The following is a 5,000-nucleotide window of genomic DNA, read 5'->3' on the forward strand; positions in this document are numbered from 1 at the left end:
GTAAGCTTTTTCATTTTTTTGATAATATGTTTTTTTTTATCATATAGAGACATATTCACATGTCCAAAAATTCAACCAGAATCAAGGGCATGACATCTTTAAAAGGCCCCTATCTGCACACAATAATGGCTTACGGCCATACCACCCTTAACTCGTCCGATCTCGGAAGCTATGCAGGGCCGGGCCTGGTTAGTACTTGGATGGGAGACCGCCTGTGGAATACCAGATGCTGTAAGCTGTTTCATTTTTTTTGATCATATGTTTTTTTTTATCACAGAGAGACATATTCACATGTCCAAAAATTCAGCCAGAATCAAGGGCTTGACATCTTTAAAAGGCCCCTTTCTGCACACAACAAGGGCTTACGGCCATACCACCCTGAACACGCCCCTTTTGCTGTCAGAGTTTGTGTGGTGCTGAAGGAGAGCTGACGTGTCAGTACTGAGCAGGACAGCTGGACTAATTTGTTTGTTTTTTGGATGCGCTTTGGATTTATTTAAATACCTCAGATTGTGAGTGAATGTCCCCCAGCAGTCACTGACTGTTAGGGGGATCGTTTTTCTTTTCACCTTTTTTCCTGTTTTTTTTCCACAATTTTGTGAAGAATTTTTGTTTTTTGTGAATGTTTGCTCGTATGTCGCGAGCAAACTCACACGGACGGATCACAAAGATGACAGGACCACGGACTGGAGAGATGGAAAAAGGAAAAGAGAACGGACAACAACGTGAACAAACAAACATGGCACTGAAACAAAGGAATGGATTAAACGACAACGAGAAGAACGACGGACAAAAAGGACGGATGAAAACGGCAAATGAAACAGGGAACGGAATGGATGACGGAGAGAGAGGAAGAGAGAGGAGCGGCGGGTTGATTGCTCCGCATGCAGAGAATGGGAGAGGTGGCGAGAGAGCAGAAAAAGAGGAAGCAAAAGTGTCTTTTGAGAGAAAACTAACACTAAACATTGAAATGGTGGGAGACAAAGTTCCTCTAAATCACGTCATGAGCAACATAAAAATGATCTGTGGGGGCCTGCTGGCGTGCAGAACCCTGGGACCTGAAAAACTGGAGGTGACGGTGAGCAACATTAAAGGAAAGGAAAGGCTGCTGGATGGATTTAAGATCGGAGAGACCAGAGTCGTGGCGAGAGAACTAAATAATGATGACCTGGTGGTTTCTTTTTTAAACCTGCCAGCGTATATCACAGATGAGGAAATAGTTTGGAAGCTGACGGGATGGGGAGTGAAACCGACATCACCAATAAAACGCAGAATGTGGCCTGGAACAATGATAGCTGACGGAACGAGGTTTGTCCGGGTCAGATTTAATGACCAGGTACAGTCACTCCCTTACTCCACAAAGTTTAACACTGTGATGGGGAACGAATACTTTAGAGTAATACATGATAGACAACAAAAAGTGTGCAGGATGTGCATCCAGCCGGGACACATCCTGAGAGAGTGTCCAGAAATTATGTGCCACAACTGTGGGGTGCAGGGACACTTTGCGCGAGAGTGCAGCGCGAACAGCACAAAATGCACAAACTGTAAAAAAAGAGAAAATGAATGTGAGTGTGAGAACGGAGAGGAGAGCAAGAACGAGGTGGAGGAGGTGTACGAGGATGAAGACGAGGCGGAGGAGGTGTACGAGGAGGAGGCGGAGGAGAAGGAGGTGATCGGAGCAAGCAGGAAGGAGATCAGAGAAGACGAGAACAGTGACGGAGAAATGGAGCAGAGCAGAGAGAGCGGAGGAGAACGGGCGTCAGAGTGCGAGCTGGAGACGCCGGAGCTGGCTGGAGAGGGAGGACAGCAGAAGCAGCGAAAAACGAGCGAGAGAGGGAAAAAAGGAGACCGAAGGGACGTGGCAGAAGACCCGGGGGTAAGCATGAGCACAGAGGGGAGGGAGATGCCTGAGAGTGGTGTTGGACAGGCGGGAGGGAGACAAATCACGCTAAATAATACGGGTAAAAGCACCAGTCCCAATGAAACGGACAGCGAAATGGATGTGGGTGAACTGGCGAGTGCGCAAAAAAGACTAAGTCTTGGACAACGAAAAAAGTTGGTGAAAAAATTGAAATGTAAGGACAAATAATGACTGACAATAACCCCTGTAAATCCGTTTTTTTTGTTTTTATTTTTATGATAATGGCCTTTAATTTATTTTCGATTAACGTGAATGGACTAAGGAACAAAGAAAAAAGACATGCGATTCTTTCCTTGCAGAATGACGTTTTGTGCCTGCAGGAGACCAGGTGGGATGATTCCCTGGTGGAAGACATAAAAAAAGACTTTGTGGGCCATATTTTCTGCTCCAATGGCACGTCGAGGGCGAGAGGAGTGGCGGTTTTAGTCAAAACGGGTCGGGTAACGGGTAAATTTGGTTTATGGAGACAAAGAAGGAAGAATAATAGTAATAGACTGTGTGTATGAAACGAAAAATATAAGAATCATAAATATATATGCACCGAATGGAGAAAAAAGAAAGGAAAACATTCTTCATTGCAATAAGCAAATGGTGGGAAAGGAATTGTATAATAATCGGTGACTTTAATGTGGCGATGACACCCACCGATGTGTCAAAAAATAATGTGTTTAAGGGGGATGTGAGCAGGGGGACACTTAAAGATATAATGATAACGAAACAATGCATTGATATTTGGAGATTGCTACATCCATGGGAGAGGGTGTTCTCCAGGAGACAAATTGTACTAAATAGATTAAAACAATCTAGAATAGATTATGCTTTGGTGACATGCGAGGTAGTGAGGTGGATTAAAGAAGTTGAATATAAAACTAATATGTGGAGCGATCACGCTGGAATAGAAATCACGTTTAGAAAAGAAACGAATGTACGTAAAGGAGGGATATGGTGCTTTAATGCAAGCTTGCTGGATGATGGAATGTTTGTGAAAAGTATGGAAAGATTGTTGAATGATGTGGGATATGAGTGGAATGAGAGTGAAGATATGAATGTGTGGTGGGATAGTGTAAAAGTCAGAATTAAAAAAAAGTGTATCAATTATAGTAAAGAGAAAAAGTGGAGAGAAAATAGAAAGGAGGAGAATTTGAGAAAACAACTAAGTGAGGAAATAGCATCGCTTGACAGTGTAGATAATGTAGATGTCGAAAAATACATACATTTAAAAGAACAGTTGGGAGTGATTGAACTTAAAAAGAGTAGGGGTGCAGCCATTAGGAGTAAAATACAATATATGTATGAGGGGGAGAGGAGTACAGCCTTTTTTTTAGGTCTGGAAAAACAAAAACAAAAAAGAACAGAAATAAACGAATTATTAAATGAAGCAGGTAAAAGTGTGACAGATAAAAAGGGAATTTTAGAAATAGTAAAGGGCTATTATGAAAGCCTGTTTTCGAGACAGGAGTGTGATAGCGTGAGTGTGAACAGAGCTTTGGGTGCCTTAAAGAAAAAACTAAGCGAGGACGATAAAATGTGGTGTGATTGTGAGTTTACAGAGGGAGAAATCAGAAGTGCTTTAGAGGGGTTAAACAAAAACAAAAGTCCTGGGAGCGATGGCCTAACTGCGGAATTCTACCAAGCTTTCAAAGAGCAGCTGGTGCCCTTGGTGAACAAATTGAGTAAATATATGGAAAAAGTGAAACATATACCAAAAAGTTTAGGGGAAGGGGTGGTTACTATTTTTTACAAAAACAAGGGGGACAATAAAAATCTGGACAACTACAGACCAATCAGCCTACTCAACACAGACTACAAAATCATAGCGAAAACAATAGCCAATAGAATCAGGGAGGTAATAGGAACAATCATAGAACAAACACAATCATACAGTATACCAAACAGAGACATAGCAGACTCAATCATTTCAATAAAACAGACGGTCAGGGATATGGAAGGGGAGGGGGGAATATGGCTAGGGATTGATTTAAATAAAGCTTTTGACAGAGTAGATCACGGGTTCATGGGGAAGGTGTTAGAGAAGTTTGGATTCGGGGAGAGAATGAGAGAATGGATAAATATGTTGTATACAGGAGCGGAAAGCAAGATAAAATGTAACGGGGAACTAACTGATTCTTTTAAAATATCAAGGTCAGTGAGACAAGGATGTCCGATGTCAGCGCTGTTGTACAGCTTGGTAGCAGAGCCGCTGGCAGCACTGATATCGGAAGACGTAAACATAAAAGGTATAGGTAAGGAAAACGTAAAAATAATACAGTATGCAGATGACGTGAATATAATGGTAAAAGGAGAGGAGGATATAGAATTGATATTAAAACATGTACAAACTTATGAAAGAGCATCTGGGGCAAAAGTAAATGAAAATAAGTCAGAAATTATGTTACTAGGTAAGGAATCCAATCTAGTTAATAAGTGGGGATTTAAAACGGTGTGTGAGAGAAGAAAAGTGTTGGGAGTGAATATGGGGAAAAATGAGAATGAATGTGATGATGTAACATGGAAAGAGGTGGTGGGTAAAATTAAAAAAACATTGAATTTGTGGAAAGCGAGGGGTCTATTGTTGAGAGGAAGGGTAGCCGTAACAAATGCTCTCGTGTTGTCCAAAGTGAATCATGCGCTGAGTACTTGTACGCTTCCGGACTGGGCCTTTAAGGAGATTTCAAAGACCATTAGGGACTTTATTTGGAAAAACAAAGCAGCGAGTATAGCTCACAAAACAATAATAGGGGCTAAAGATCAGGGGGGGCTAGCTTTGATTGATTTACTTACAAAAAAAGTAGCACTAAGAGTCAAATTGATAGGCAAATTTATGGACCAGAACCGGAACGTAGTTTGGAAAAACCACTTCAAACAATATCTGTGCAGTTTTGGACTCTACAACGAGGACAACCTGTACCAGATCAATAACCCGGATTCATTTAAACACTTGCCACGGTTTTTCCAGGAAGTACTCAGTGCGTGGTATCAGGTTTCATCCTGGACTGTACCAGAGTGCGGAACGAGAGGGTCAGTGCTACGACTGCCCTTCCTCTCGAGCCCGTATTTTAAAAATGGGGAGAGGGTA

The 5,000-nt window shown here is 42.0% G+C and overlaps 1 non-coding gene and 1 pseudogene across 1 annotated transcript in view; both read left to right on the forward strand.

The window, feature by feature from the left end:
- The window catches only part of LOC132971547 (5S ribosomal RNA), a 119-nt gene extending 112 nt beyond the window's left edge, over positions 1–7 (forward strand). Inside the window, exon 1 of the ribosomal RNA XR_009672750.1 lies at positions 1–7. This exon is cut by the window's left edge and continues 112 nt beyond it. This is a non-coding gene — a ribosomal RNA (5S ribosomal RNA).
- Positions 8–128: 121 nt separating this feature from the next.
- On the forward strand, positions 129–238 carry LOC132971813 (5S ribosomal RNA; annotated as a pseudogene).
- The last annotated feature ends 4,762 nt before the right edge of the window (positions 239–5,000 follow it).

This window comes from Labrus mixtus, unplaced genomic scaffold, assembly GCF_963584025.1.
Source record: "Labrus mixtus unplaced genomic scaffold, fLabMix1.1 SCAFFOLD_93, whole genome shotgun sequence".
Lineage (NCBI taxonomy): Eukaryota > Metazoa > Chordata > Actinopteri > Labriformes > Labridae > Labrus > Labrus mixtus.